This window comes from Scylla paramamosain, chromosome 6, assembly GCF_035594125.1.
Source record: "Scylla paramamosain isolate STU-SP2022 chromosome 6, ASM3559412v1, whole genome shotgun sequence".
Classification (NCBI taxonomy): domain Eukaryota; kingdom Metazoa; phylum Arthropoda; class Malacostraca; order Decapoda; family Portunidae; genus Scylla; species Scylla paramamosain.
Genome location: NC_087156.1, coordinates 23,589,497 through 23,606,137, shown reverse-complemented (window position 1 = coordinate 23,606,137; position 16,641 = coordinate 23,589,497). Strand labels below are relative to the sequence as shown.

The following is a 16,641-nucleotide window of genomic DNA, read 5'->3' as shown; positions in this document are numbered from 1 at the left end:
ACTTGTTCAAAAGTGGGTGCCTTGGACCCTGATAACCATTTTGAAACGGACTTATTATTACCAAGTACGTGTTTCCAACTTACGTTTCATAATATTACACACGATCCTGTTTCTAAGTCAATGTTCAAAATGGGAAATAGATTCGTGGGAAACAAGTTCGCAATGTTTCGAACCTACTGTCAAGCACCTGTTTCCCAAAACCTAGCACGAACTTCTCGACACGCACCACTCCCCCACCCCCCCGCTACTACTACATTACACACAAATTTTTAACCGCGTTCGATATAATATATATATATATATATATATATATATATATATATATATATATATATATATATATATATATATATATATATATATATATATATATATATATATATATTTATTTATTAAGAGAGAGAGAGAGAGAGAGAGAGAGAGAGAGAGAGAGAGAGAGAGAGAGATACTGTGTGTGTGTGTGTGTGTGTGTGATTCACTTACGGTCGTCTGCTCGTCACTCAACCAGCCGTTCTCCTACGGAAAGAGCTCAGAGCTCATAATGACCGATCTTTGGGTAGGACTGAGACCAATGACACATCACACACCGGGACAGCGAGGTCACAACCCCTCGGGTTACATCCCGTACCTACTTGCTGCTAGGTGAACAAGGGCTACACCCATTTGCCTTGATGCGCCCGGGATTCGAACCCGGGCCTAATTGGTTGAGAGCCAAGCGTGCTAACCACTACACTACGCGGTGTGTGTGTGTGTGTGTGTGTGTAAACAGTAAGGGTCACAGTTCAGAGGTGGAAAAAATCGGACGTGGTTGAAATTTTGTGTAGTACTTGCAGTCGTAGTAGTAATTTGTTTTTCCATCGATTTTTTATTGAGAACCTTGAAATAAAAGGTGTGGAGCGTGAGCAGCGGTGATGATGTGTTGTCACAGTAGTACAAAGTAATAGAATCAGCATTGTAGTAGTAACAGTATTATTATTATTATTATTATTATTATTAGTAGTAGTAGTAGTAGTAGTAGTAGTAGTAGTAGTAGTAGTAGTAGTGTAGTAGTAGTCCTGTACTAGACAGGAGGTAGTAGACACCTGCCGAAACGATAATTACTCCCAGTGAGGTCTAAAGCACTGTTCAGGGAGTGCTGTGAACTTTTCATTAAACCCAGCTGTGACCTCACTGAACGTTTCCCTTTGTGTCTCACAACACAAGGGGGCAGTCACAGCCTGCCCTCTAAAGACAACTCTCTTCCTCCACACAAAACTACAAGCACCTAATAACACACACACCCTTCACTCAAAAATTTTTAAATCATCATGGCAACTTCTACACCAGCCTCGGAGTCCCCATCTGGGGAGGGGACCGTAAATGTCCCCAGGTCGGACTGCCTTTCTGTCGACGACCCTAAGTGTCTTGACACCCCCTCAACTTTTTCTTCATTAACTTCTGCAACATTCGCGGTCTAAGATCTAATTTTCAATCTGTACAACACCACCTCTCCTCTTCTAAACCTCACCTTCTTTTCCTCACTAAAACTCAGGTGTCTGAGGCAACTGACAGTAGCCCCTTTTCTGTTCCCTCCTACTTTCTCTATCCTCATTTTCGATCCAAAGCTGGATGTTGCGTTTATGTGCGCAATGACTCAACCTGCTCTCGTGCCCACGCTCTTGAATCATCCGAGTTTTCCACCATCTGGCTACGACTACAGAGTCACTCTCAAACTAAATTTATCTGTGCTGTATACCTTTCACATAACTCCTCTGATTATAAGAAATTCTTTGACTACTTAACTTCCAAAGTGGAGCACATTCTGACTCTCTTCCCTTTTGCAGAGATCTCCATTCTTGGAGACTTCATGTTCACCACCAGCTTTGGCTTTCCTCTCCCTTCACTGACCATCCTGGTGAACTAGCCTTCAACTTTGTTATCCTCCACGACCTAGAGCAATTGGTGCAACACCCTACTCGTATTTCTGGCCGTCTTGGAAATACGCCCAACATTCTTGACCTTTTCCTGACCTCTAATCCTTCTGCTTATGCTATCATCCCTTTCTTCTCCGTTGGGATCCTCTGATCACAATCTCATATCTGTATCTTGTCCTATCGCTCCAATCCCTCCTCAGGATCCCCCTAAGCAAAGGTGCCTCTGGCGTTTTGCCTCTGCTAGTTGGGGGGGAATTGAGGAGGTATTTTGTTGATTTTCCTGGGAATGATTACTGCTTCCGTGTCAGAGACCCGTCTTTGTGTGCTGAGCGCATAACAGAGGTGATAGTGTCTGGCATGGAGGCGTACATTCCTCACTCTTTTTCTTGTCCTAAACCTTCTAAACCTTGGTTTAACATAGCTTGTTCTCGTGCTATACATGATAGAGAGGTGGCCCACAAAAGATACTTAAGCCTTCCATCACCAGAGTCTCATGCACTTTATATTTCTGCCCGGAACCATGCCAAGCTTGTTCTCCAACTAGCCAAAAACTCCTTCATTAACAGAAAGTGTCAGAACCTTTCAAGATCTAACTCCCCTCATGACTTCTGGCACCTAGCCAAAAATATCTCTAATAACTTTGCTTCTTCTTCTTTCCCTCCTTTATTTCAATCAGATGGCACCACTGCTATCACATCTATTTCTAAAGCTGAATTCTTCACTTAAACCTTTGCTAAAAACTCTACCTTGGACGATTCTAGGCTTGTTCCTCCCTCTCCTCCACCCTCTGGCTACTTCATGCCACCTATTAAAATTCTTCGCAATGATGTTTTCCATGCCCTTGCTGGCCCTAGGAAGGTTTATGGACCTGATGGGGTCCCTCCTATTGTTCTCCGAAACTGTGCCTCCGTGCTTGCACCTTGCCTAGTCAAACTCTTTCAGCTTTGTCTGTCAACATCTACCTTTCCTTCTTGTTGGAAGTTTGCCTACATTCAACCTGTTCCTAAAAAAGGGTGACCGTTCTAATCCCTCAAACTACCGTCCTATTGCTTTAATTTCCTGCCTATCTAAAGTTATGGAATTTATCCTCAACAGGAAGATTCTTAAACATTTATCACTTCACAACCTTCTATCTGATCGCCAGTATGGGTTCCGTCTAGCCCGCTCTACTGGTGATCTTCTGGCTTTCTTTACTGAGTCTTGGTCATCCTCTTTTAGAGATTTTGGTGAAACTTTTGCTGTTGCCTTGGACATATCAAAAGCTTTTGATAGAGTCTGGCACAAAGCTTTGATTTCCAAACTACCCTCCTATGGCTTCTATCCTTCTCTCTGTAACTTCATCTCAAGTTTCCTTTCTGACCGTTCTATTGCTGCTGTGGTAGACGGTCACTGTTCTTCTCCTAAATCTATTAACAGTGGTGTTCCTCAGGGTTCTGTCCTGTCACCCACTCTCTTCTTATTATTCATTAATGATCTTCTAAACCAAACTTCTTGTCCTATCCACTCCTACGCTGATGATACCACCCTGCACTTTTCGACGTCTCTTCATAGACGTCCAACCCTTCAGGAGGTAAACATTTCACGCAGGGAAGCCACAAAACGCTTGATTTCTTATCTTTCTAAAATTTCTGATTGGGGCAGAGCAAACTTTGTATTGTTCAATACCTCAAAAACTCAATTCCTCCATTTATCAACTCGACACAACCTTCCAGACAACTATCCCCTCTTCTTCAATGACACTCAACTGTTCCCCTCTCATACACTGAACATCCTCGGTCTGTCCTTTACTTATAATCTGAACTGGAAACTTCACATCTCATCTCTAGCTAAAACAGCTTCTATGAAGTTAGTCGTTCTGAGACGTCTCCACCAGTTTTTCTCACCCCCCAGCTGCTAACTCTGTACAAGGGCCTTATCCGCCCATGTATGGAGTATGCTTCACATGTCTGGGGGATTCCACTCATACTGCTCTTCTAGACAGGGTGGAATCAAAAGCTTTTCGTCTCATCGACTCCGCTCCTCTAACTGACTGTCTTCAGCCTCTCTCTCATCGCCGCAATGTTGCATATCTAGCTGTCTTCTACCGCTATTTTCATGCTAACTGCTCTTCTGATGTTGTTAACTGCATGCCTCCCCTCCTCCCGCGGCCTCGCTGCACAAGACTTTATTCTTTCTCTTACCCCTTTTTTGTCCACCTCTCTAACGCAAAAGTTAACCAGTACTCTCAATCATTCATCCCTTTCTCTGGTAAACTCTGGAACTCCCTGCCTGCTTCTGTATTTCCACCTTCCTATGACTTGAATTCCTTCAAGAGGGAGGTTTCAAGACACTTATTCATCAATTTTTGACTACTGCTTTGACCCTTTTATGGGACTGGCATTTCAGTGAGCATTCTTTTTTATTGGATTTTTGTTGCCCTTGGCCAGTGTCCCTCCTACATAAAAAAAAAAAAAAAAGTAGCAACAGTAGCAGTAGTGGGCAGTGGCAGTAGTGGCGGCGGCGGCGGCGGAGGCGATAGCAGGCCTGCTACTAGTGGTATTGGTAGTAGTCGTGCTAGCTACATGCTGTATGATGCTAATAAAACAGTTTATAGTGACAATAAAAGAAGAGAGCCAAGTACCGGTTTTGCAAGACATTTTCCTCGGGGCTCTGATAAAAGCAGGTTTTTTTTTATTCTATATGGTTATCGGCATAGACGTGGTCAATGGTTTGTGTTATGAAATGATAAAGAAGGGCTTTCACGCTCCTGCGTCCCGTTAATGGAAGTCATAATATAGCGGCAGCAGCAGCAGCAGCAGTAGCAGCAGCAGCAGCAATAGGAAAACAATGATAATATTACAGTAAATCTTGAGAGTTGCGCAAGCAGCAGCAGCAACAATAACAACAACAGTAACAAACCAATAAAATATAAATAAAGAAGAACCGCGGCGGGAAAATGCATGAACGTCGATTGATTGATTATGAATGATTTTATTACTTGATCACTGCCTCATCCTGTTGGCATTTCTATAACATAAAAAAAATAACTTACAGCGGCGACTCCTATTTATCAGTTTATTACTCCTACACCCTTATTACACTACCAGCCATTACACTACCAAGCCATTCCGCGAAGCAAACCTAGCAGCTGCCGGGGGACGCCCTCACCCCTTCCCTTCCTCCCTCACCTGTAATGACGCCCCAGGTAAGGCTGTCACGCCCTCTCGTCACGCAATCATCCAAATCTGCACGCCCTTCCTCCTTGTCCTACACTTAACATTTGCTGTATACCTCGCACCTTCCACCCTTTCAATCATTAGTCTCCATCTTGGCCCAAATCCCGCCACCTCGCTCCACTAACACCCTCTTCACTCGCCCTCTTGCATATTCTATCAGCCGCCGCCCTCTGTATATTCCTAGCCGGCCCCTCCAGAGCCTTCCGCCCTCTTATTTTTCTTATCATGCCAGGACCTCAGTGCATGTGTATGTTCCCCTCACACCCTGGTGGTCCTCTCTCGTCCGTCTCTCCTCCGCAGCTTGTCACTCCAACATTTACTGGTTTCGGTGATTCTGACAGTGTTAGTGTTTTCATTTTAGTTTAATATATTTCCCTGTTCCTGCCTTGATTTATTTACGAGTATTCATTAATTAGTTGTGTATCGTGAGAGTTATTGGTCTCTCTCTCTCTCTCTCTCTCTCTCTCTCTCTCTCTCTCTCTCTCTCTCTCTCTCTCTCTCTCTCTCTCTCTCTCAGGGAGAGAGAACCGTCACATTTCCACCTTAAGACTATATATATATTTTTCCTTGATAAATTACTAGACGAGCGCCGTTACTTTCCAGTCGTCCATTAGCTCAAGTTACATTACGGAAAGCTAAATTTTACTCTGTGTAACTCAAATAGAGAAAAATATAAATACAATTTCTTATAATAATTACTCAGGAGGGATTCTCATTATTTCTAATGCATGCACGGAGGAAATCAAGCAAATTAGCATGGGCCGGGACTCGCTCACTTGCAGACATGAAATTTAGGATAAAGTCTACATGTCAAGAGCAGCTCTCCACGACTGGAACTCTCGTTTAGAAAAGAGCGGACTCAGCATCACCGCCAATCACGGTAATGGGGACCACTGCAAGGGTAAGGCACGGCAGGGGACAGCTCGGCACGGCGGGGGAATAAGGAAATGAATGGTTCTCCGCTGCACCACTGCCTATGGCCTCTCCCGCACCAGCCTTACCCACACTCAAAAGCAACATGAAAGACTAGGAGGAAATAAATCGGGATTCGTTTTAGAAATTTATTCTACCTTACTTTTTAATGGGAACAGTAATCTTGGTAAGTCTTATCCCAATTTCTGTTTCAAATAAATAAGATGCAATATAATAGAAAAATGTGTTTGGATGGCATGAGAATGTTGCAGGACGAAGAATAGCAAGTGGTGTAGGAGCGAGCAATGTGTTGTTTGTGAACCTTGTAACACTGACTGCATTCCTCCTCACTGGTCGCGGCCTTGGCCACTGGAGCGACCAAAGAGTTATTTCCATCGTTTTCTCAGTGGTGGGTCTGGTATGAGGTGTATGTCCTGTGTTCATGGTGGCAGTAAACAAAAACAAGCTGGTGTATGGTGCTGTGTTTCATGTACGGGGAAAACTACACTATTCATTTTATTTATTTATTTATTTTTTTTTTAATATATTCTTTTTATTGACTGTATTCTAAGTGTGTTGCTTCCCACAAGATAAAAGAGTTTACTGTGAATATTGCGATGCATATCACCCACCCCCACCAATCCCCCACCTACCCACCCGCCCACCCACCCACACCCACACCCTCCCCAAAACACACACACACACACACACACACACACACACACACACACACACACACACACACACCGGTGATATAACAAAACTCTTACTAAATTGTAGATCCCAACTAATACTGCAAGTTACAACCTAAATTCACAAAATTGTTAATGACCGTAACGTCTCAAATCCACGCCAAAATGTGACTACGGCCAAATACGTCTATGAACACAAAGTGTTACACCAGGATGTCCATGGAACACTTTAGACAATTGCAGCAACACAAACACATAACTTCTGATAAAACTTTTCCTAAAAATTCAGGGAAACTTTAATGGCAAGTAATTATTTGACGTGGACCAATTAGTCGACACTTGATCAGGCAAGAATTTTTAAAACTATTTCACAAAGCATTAAGTGTCGGAGAGAAGACCAAACCGCTCCGAATCACAAAACTGCAATCAGCTTCAAAACAAGCCACATAAATCAAATGCTACACATGCAATGCATGATTCGATACATTACATTCAGCAGCCAGCAACAGTCTTGAGCACTGAACCCAGCAAGGCTGTTTAATTAAACAGCCGTGGCAGTACACAGCCACAAGGCTGCCGCCAGCTGGAGCATTTGCAATGTCAACTGTCTTGCCGATAAGCGATAGTGATCCACTCCATGGACCAATCCATGTGTGCTAATCAACAGTGAGATTCCAGGCCACACCTGACTGCCGCCCCCCACCACGCCTCCCAGCGGGCCGCCGCCGCCAGAACGTGACGGTATTTGACTCATCGCCCCGCGCCTCATTAGGGCAACCATCCCTTTCGCCCTCCACCCGCGGACCGCTTCATGTCCGGCGCCGGGCCTCCCTCCCCTGCCCTTATTGATTCCCCTCATGACCACCACTCAGGGATGGGGAGAGGGCCATGAGTCAACCCCCTCGCCGCCACACGATATAATAACACTCAAGTCTTCTTTCCAATGTGTGACCTGCCGCCATTCTTAACACACCAAATCATTATTATGGAGGGCACGATCTCACCATTCTGCTGTCTGTACACGTCATTCACTCTCACCACACCTCCTTGGGATGTGCATTCATATACCACTGTGAGTGTGTGTGTGTGTGTGTGTGCAATATATATATATATATATATATATATATATATATATATATATATATATATATATATATATATATATATATATATATATATATATATATATTGGCATAAAATGAATAAAATGTGGCTGGAGAAATACATTGATATCCAACAAGGATCACAACAAGCCTTTTCAGAGACGCTGCGTGGAGAACAATGGCGAGCAGGTTGGAACACGAACAATGAATGCTACCAACAGACTCCTCGAATCGTACGTCCTCGGTTTCTGGAAACTCACTGGGCGGGCAGGATAATGAACCATTCTTATGGTTATCATCCATTCAACACTGGCTTTTCTTTAATACTGAATTTCGGCATTTCGTGGTGCGTGGCGGGTCAGAGGGAGGCCACGGTGAGGGAGGAGAGATGAGAGGGTGAACTTCGTCTGGCTTGTCTAACAATAAACTTGGGTGAAAATAATTTCGTAACCATGGAAATAGTGAATGATTGATGTTTTGCTTACCTTTCCATGAACATGTTTATGACTGCAGGGTTTGGTTTATATTCTTTTGTATTCTGTCATCATTGTCCATTATAATCAGAAGAAGGGCGCATGTATGGAGGGGGAAAAGGTGGGGTCAAAACCGTCAAGCCACATCAGTAATGGTGTACCTCAGCGCCGACCAGCCAAGATTGTGCAAGTTTTATCTTTGTGTCACTCTCGACAAGAACTCATAACGAATAAAAATAAAAGTGGCTACCTTCCCTGGTGCGGTGAACACAAAGCACCATTATTGCATCCTGCACACAAAGTCTATTACGTACATCCACCACCAGGATGCCGAGTGGATCACCAGTTCGGCTTCACCGGCGGCGAAACACTCATACCTAACTTCATTTAAGATTTAATTAATTTCTTAATACACTGTTGAGGAACAGTGGACGTGGGATTTCCGCCCCTTTGTTTGTTCATACCCAAAGTTAATTAAGACTTCATCCAGACGCCCCCGAGCTCTCCTTCCCTTGTTAAGGCGCTAAATGAGGGAGAGCGGCTGACGAAGGAGCAGAAGCCCTAATATGTCTCTTGAACCAAGGTAACAGAAGGCAGTCTGGTGACGGAATGGAGCCCGACGCAGGGGTGACCAGGCAAGGGTGGCGCAGAGACAAGGCAGGCTGGCAGAGGTAAGAGGAGGAGGAGGAGGAGGAGGAGGAGGAGGAGGAGGAGGAGGAGGAGGAGGGGAGGAGGAGGAGGAGTAGGAGGAGGAGGAGGAGGAGGGGAATAGGTGAAGAGAAAAGGGGGAATGCTTGACTAGAAGATATGCGGGGAAGAACACGACTGACAGGAGGGCGCGAGGAAGGGAGGGAGGAAGAGTGAACAAAACCACAACAGAGATGAGATGACGGAACACGACAGGAGGGGGTGAGAAAAAGGAGGGAAGAAGAGAGGAAGTAAAGAGGCGAAGGGGAGCAACAGGCAGGCAGGTGAGCAACACACCCTGTAGAGGCTGAGGGCAGGTAGGAAGGGAGGAACCTCGTGTCACTGCAATCATTCACGCCCTCAGAGGAATACTGCCGCGCCTGCCAAATGGATCACACTTTGGCTACAACATCCGGAGATCGACCTTAACACACACTAATTGGACCGTTTGAACCTCCGGACCAATGCTCGATTTTTAAGATCTACACTCATATATATATATATATATATATATATATATATATATATATATATATATATATATATATATATATATATATATATATATATATATATATATATATATATATATATATATATATATATATATATATATATTTATTTTTTTTTTTTAACTACACGTACCATAGTAGGACGCGAGTAAATGCGTTTGAAAATGTTTGTGTGTAGAGTGAGCAGCACATACGCACATCAGTACATAGGTGGTGTACTGCGGTGATGTGAGGTTAATGCATTTTGAGACAAAAACCACCATCCCCACATATCCGGGTTGTTTCTTGTGTGAAGCACTATTATTATTATTTTAAGGCAAATAAATAGCTTCATGCAATCTTATAACTTGCAATATAAAGTAGTTCCTTCCATACTTGATATATACATTCTCTCTCTCTCTCTCTCTCTCTCTCTCTCTCTCTCTCTCTCTCTCTCTCTCTCTCTCTCTCTCTCTCTCTCTCTCTCTCTCTCTCTCTCTCTCTCTCTCTCTCTCTATATATATATATATATATATATATAAACTTGTCGAGAAAACCCATTTCTTTCAAAAAAAAAAACATTTTCTCGGACAAAAATTAGTTGGGGATGAAATAATGGCCAGTCTTCTCTGGCGGCACAATAAGGTGGACAAATTTTCTCAACTTTCCTCAGCGTTCAGACTTTCTCTTGGTCTGACTCAAAGTGATGAAGGACCTTGACCTCAGGACCGGCGAGGCCACTGTCCGTCTCCTTCCCTGACAATCCCTTGGCCGGATACTACAGCCTGTGCTGGCAACGCTGTGGACACTCGCAGTCGAAGTAAATAAATTCCTTCTGAGACAAATTGCATTACTTTTTCGGCGTTTTTGAAAAGTCTAGAATTCAGCATTCCTTCAAGAAAATTATGTACATGAGTAAAGTAAGGACCTACATCCACAAGGAATACCCCCACAAACTTGACCTGACACAAGTGGAAAATTACACTGTAAACAAGATCAGCGGCACATAACTGGCCAGTCTACTCTCCTCTCAGTCCGCCTCGTCCATCTCAACGAGGCCAAAACCCTGAGGGCTGGACGAGGGGCGAGCACCAGCCACCCACTCAAGGGATACATCGAGAGGCAATAAGAAACTGTTGCCTGGTCGAAATATGGAGCAGTATGTTAGGGGCGGGAGTCGCGGGGGTCATTATGCTAATATTACGACCGACCTTTCCCGATCTGAGGGCGCGTCCATTTTGGTAACTTTGCTAGCGAAAGATTACATTCTGCGTATTTTATCCAACACATGCAGGAGCGTCCGCACCGACCTGCTTCCTACCTGGATGTGTCCTCCAGCGGCGGGAAATAGGTAAAGGTTCTTGAGGACAACTTAAAGCTGCGAAATTCCATCTGGTATTACACGTAGAAAGGGATAAAAGCTGTAGCGGCAATTATTAGGATGATATTAGTGTTTGCTGAAAAATTACAAACATAAAGTCGGTGAACTGTGTGTACTCGTATGTACAAGAATTTTTACAAAACTAACGCCGCAAATTACTTTCATATTACAGTAGTGATGTGATAGTCCCTAGCAGCCTCATGCCGGGATTAATCAAGACCATTGCCAATTACCGTACTAACACCACGCAGACTCCTTTATTCTCACCTGCCTCACCACTACTCACCATCCCTTCCCGTCACGACCACCACCCCCCCCACCACCACCACTGCCATCACAGTCACACCACATCCATCTTCTACTCCACCACAACCACCACCACCAAAAAGCAGTCCTTTCCAGCCATGGCCACAACATTTTCCTTCTTTACACCTTATGTACAACCTGTTAGCATACCACCACCACCACCACCACCACCACCACCACCACCATCACTACCACCACCACCACCACCACCAGCAACAATAACAACGATGATGACGACCACGAGGACGACAACAACCACCAGTCCACCTGATCAAAACCTATTGTGTCGACATCCATTGTCTCTTCGTGTATTGATTATCTCCACTGACGGCCTGCAAGTCCCCACTCTCGCGTCCCTCTGGCCATGCCTCCCCCACGCGTCCCTACCCTCCTCGGGCCACCAGATAACAAATAGAGGCCGTAAGTGCATTAATGTGAAGGGTCGCCATCGGGATGTAATTAAATGTGGATTTCATAGATGTCTAACTGACTTTCTTCCTTTCTTTCCTTTTTCCTTTCCTCGTCCCTCCTTCCCACCCCGAGCCGCCGCCACGCCCCCGTCACGCCCCCGCACCCAGAGGATCATTATCTCCACCTTATTTTTTAGATGAAGAGACGGCGGGGAGGTGGCGTGGGGAAGGCGGGGAGGCGGCGATGGGGAGATGGCGGGGAGAGACTGAGGGTGGAGCACGTCTCTAATTAATGACTGATGACGTCCGTATACTCGTATTCATTCAATGTAGACTTTTATTCCTTAGTCTTGCGGGAGTTAGCGAGGAATTTGCTGGAGAAACAGCCCTTACCCTCGCTGCGTGGAAGGGTCATACGCTGTCTGGAAGGCCATGTTTTGCTTGCGATGAAGAGGTTATTCATATATAGATCACTGGACGATATTAAATATACACGAAAAATCCTAGAGTTGGGAGCATAATTGGATTTCCTTTTCGCATGGTCCCATTTTTAATATTCCCGACCTTCCCTGAGTCCCGCACGCCCACCTCTAATGGCGCCGAGGGGCAGCTCCTGATCCTGAAAATCAAAAGTACTCGTACTTGCATCAACCCATCGTCATTTCTTCCACTACGGGACACGACGCTTACAAAGAATAATAAAGAATACGGCAGTAAAAGTCTTACCTTGCCGATGGCTTCCCTTTGATGAGGCCCCATGTGATGGTGAACAAAAATATGGTGCCACCAGTAGCTGGAAGAACAGAGAATGAAAACATTATCATTCATAATAAATTTCACACAGGTACAGAAGCCACATAGTGCATACATTTGTATTTGTATTTAATGTAAAGTGAAATGAATATCATGCTTCTATATACAAATATAAAGCAAAATTAAGTTCAGCATATGTCGGAAACACTAGATAAGAGCGTGTGTGTTAATGCATACTTTATGTTTTTTCGCCTCGAGCCATCCGTCCTTGTGTTGCAAAGGCAGGTTTTATCTTCTCTAATTAAAAATACGACTCAAGTAAAACCAACTTCAGTGTAAATGTAAGACTAATGAAATTCAAGGTGTACAAACAGAGATCTATCCAACGCATAAGGATGTAGAAAGAAAGACACAGCATAGGTGGCGGCGGGCTCCGAGCATCCAGTCCATGTACCCACCTCACCCACACCACTACCAACACCAGTGCACCACGCCTCATGACGGTGCAGCACGGCGATGAGCCACCACTACTACTTAAAGATGATCTCATGAAATACTGGGAATAAAAAGTGACACGCTCGCTTCACAAAGACATACAGCTGACACTCTCATACATCACACTTCCTTGGGCAAACAGCAATGCATAAACGTGATACATACGCTGGAAGAGCAGACCGGGAGGAGCAGGAGCGAGGCAAGGGAGGGAGGAAGGGACGAAAGAAGGCGGGGAGGGATGGACGGTGAGGAGAGGCAATGAGGGGGGGTGGAAAGCGGAGGGAAGGACGAAGGGAAAGTGTTCGGGAATGATGCAACACCAGGTCATTCCACAGCCAGCCTACCTTCTACTCATCCCATCTTCTTTCACTCTCACTCATTCACGCCCTCGATTACTGCATTTATTTTTATCTATCTTAAACCTTCACAGTATCTCTCTCTCTCTCTCTCTCTCTCTCTCTCTCTCTCTCTCTTCTCTCTCTCTCTCTCTCTCTCTCTCTCTCTCTCTATCTATCTCTCTCTCTCTATTTTAACGACAATTATACATCTACCCTCTCGCTGACACACACACACACACACACACACGTACGGTTTTAAAGGGTGTGTCTAGTTGCAGAATGCGGAAAATTTATAGAAAACGAAAAAGGTATATATAAATATATTTTTTCACAAAAGTTTTCTTGCATCTTTTACATCTGAACAATAGTCGGCGATATGGGTTTCGGTGTGTGTGTGTGTGTGTGTGTGTGTGTGTGTGTGTGTGTGTGTGTGTGTGTGTGTGTGTGTGTGTGTGTGTGTGTGTGTGTGTGTGTGTGTGTGTGTGTGTGTGTGTGTGTGTGTGTGTGTGTGTGTGTGTGAGTACTTTGAATTGCATACAAAGAGAGGCCACACAAACCTGGAGTTCAATACAGGGCTGCGAGTCAACACCCCACACCGTGTCTGTGTAACCGCACGCACCACCCAAGACAGGGGCGTGTGCCGTTTTACTTTGTTTTGTAAGTCACTGCCTAATTCTATATCTCGGTCATAACGCTAGTGCATTTGGAGAAGCGACATTTGTTCATCATTTTAATTTTTTACCTGCTATTATCGTAATGATGGTAAAGTAAAGTGAAATTCAAAGAGATAATGTTTTCACTTAAACATTACACAGTACAGTTGTGGTGCCTGCTGTAATGGAGAGGAAAGCAATGAATGACATTACAATCCGTTTACACAATGAGGCAACATTCCTTGTATTGGCAAGTGTGAATCCTTCCAATACTAAAAAAAAAAACCATCTTATTTACCTTACCTTCTATTTTTTTTTTTTTTTATTAGAACGTGAATTGGTCTTTTTTTTTTTTTAAGTATCTGCCGCAAAATTAAGAACTAAAAAATTATCACCACACAAACAACAAAGTCGCCTGATCAATCTGCCGTAAGACGTGATGTCACGTGTCTGTGTTCAAAGGGAAAATGTGCATCAACATTACTTAACGTCTTGCTGAAAAAAATATCAGGAATACTATTTCTTAGTGGTTATGTCTCTGAAATCCTCGACTCTTATTTTACTTCTAACACTAAAAATGAGAGAGAGAGAGAGAGAGAGAGAGAGAGAGAGAGAGAGAGAGAGAGAGAGAGAGAGAGAGAGAGAGAGAGAGAGAGAGAGAGAGAGAGAGAGAAAATAGACAGCAAGCATACCAACAGGGCGCAGTAAGCAGCAGCAGCAGCAGCAGCTGCAGTAGGATGGAGTACTCACCTGATGGGAACCGCACCAGCATGCCGCCGCTCGATAAAATTACTCGACCAGTCAGAATTGATAATCAGACTGGTAATAGTAATAGTGCCGTGCCGCGTGTGCAATCCGTGCGTGCAAGGAACAGGAGGAGGAGGAGGAGGAGGAGGAGGAGGAGGAGGAGGAGGAGGAGAACGAGGACAATGGGGGAATGGAGGAGGAACAGAAGTAGTTGGGTGTGCACAGTAATATTCCTCCAGACCACAAAACCCCACCAACGAGTAGCAAGCGTCACTGTGGGTACAGGTGAGAACAGGTGAGTGCAGCAGGAGGATGAGGCAGGGAAGAGAGCGGCACGAGTGGACACGTAAGGAAAAGCTGAGTGAGAGGCACTGTGAGAGGTGAGTGAGTGAGTGGGTTTTCATGCGAGTTTTTCAGGTGCTATACAGGTGACACTAAAGGAAAGATGCTCCTGCCTTCCTCCATTATATTGGGGCCTTGCTGGGGAGGTATTGCCACACGTCATTCCGACATCCGCGCCCACTGCCGCCGACTGCCTCGCTACTCGCCCCTGACGCACGCACCACTCCTCACCACAATAACACACACTCCATCACACCGACACACAATAGTCTTCCTCTCTCACACTCGACACTCCCAAGTTTAGCCTAACACCAAATCTATTCTCCCTCTCACTCTTTCACGCAGCAAATGCGAAACAAGAAATACAATGGCGCGCAGTTTATCTCTGCACCACTCCATTTCCCGCGCTGAAGGCTGACGGCCCACGCCGCGGCACGCTGCACGCCTGGATGATGACGCGTTACGGTCGCACTCTCATCGGCGACATGAAAAAACCGGTAAAACTGTCTCACTACAGTTTACAATGTCATGCTGCATTACCTTCACCCTCTGTGTGTATTTAAACGTGAGTCTATGCTGCAAATTTAATTATATTTCCAGTCCTTTTATACACATAGTAAACTCTTAAATTACTGGGGGCCTTCGTGCATAGAGCAGTGAATAATAAAAAATATCATTGGATACGTTTTTTTTATCTGTAATAATAACCGGCTTATACTTCCTAAAACAGATAAAATGAATTCTAATTACATAAACCATTAACTTATTTAAAACTTCGCTTTTGCTTTAGATCGAAAAAAAAAAAAAAAACAGTAAATAAAAAATAGAAGTATGTATGATACAGGGGGTGACCGAGCCGCAGGGATGAGCATTAATCGCAGGGGTCCGCAGGTGGCTGAAAAACCTTCCTTACTGCGGCTTAGTGAGACCAGCACAGCACCAGGCCAGTACCAGGCCAGCAGGGCGGCGGGGTGGCGTGTGTGAGGCTGATGGCGGATGTCTGACGAGTGCCCGAGGCTCAGACAACTACGACCAATACCAATACTACTCAATGATCCTCTCTCTCTCTCTCTCTCTCTCTCTCTCTCTCTCTCTCTCTCTCTCTCTCTCTCTCTCTCTCTCTCTCTCTCTCTCTCTCTCTCTCAATTGTGTGACCGGCAAAAAAGCGGTAACAAGGGGTGGTGTAAGAGGAGAACATGGCACAGGGAACGCCAGTCCTATCAGTCCCTTGTTCCTCGACCGTCCCAATGAAAAACCATCCCTTTCTTCACTTGCTCCTCCATCGGAAAACGAGCAGTCCGCGAGGCAGGCACGGAGATCTTGAGCCGCGGCAGGAATTACAACCGAGCTGTTGATGCTTTTTGTGCGTTTTCCTCCTTTGGTAGAGCATTGCAAGCCTTGCCTCCTAGTCCAGTTCCAACAGTAGTAACAGCGAGCGCTCCCTCTCAATCAGATCCTCCCCTTTCCCCTCCAGCCAGCCACCCTCGCGCAGCTGCCCAGTTTCCTCCCACTAAATCCCCCGACCGTGATATCAGTATAAAAAAAAAAAAAATAGTAGTAGCAGTAGTCGTAGTAGTTCCAAAGATTTTCCAGCCTCACACAACCCTGCCCCAAGCACAGTCCATGCCCGCCCCCCATCCTCAGTTTTATTCAAGCTCGTTCATCTCGCTTCTTTAGCCTGGACTTCTCCCCCAGCAGTCAACATCTGGGCCAACACTTTCCCCGGCCCG

General features: G+C 44.9%; 1 long non-coding RNA gene across 1 annotated transcript in view; it reads right to left on the bottom strand.

Annotated features, from left to right (window-relative positions):
- The window catches only part of LOC135101120 (uncharacterized), a 165,826-nt gene that overhangs the window by 99,341 nt on the left and 49,844 nt on the right, over positions 1-16,641 (bottom strand). Inside the window, exon 2 of the long non-coding RNA XR_010269042.1 lies at positions 12,310-12,376. This is a non-coding gene — a long non-coding RNA (uncharacterized LOC135101120). The remainder of the gene's footprint in view (positions 1-12,309; positions 12,377-16,641) is intronic.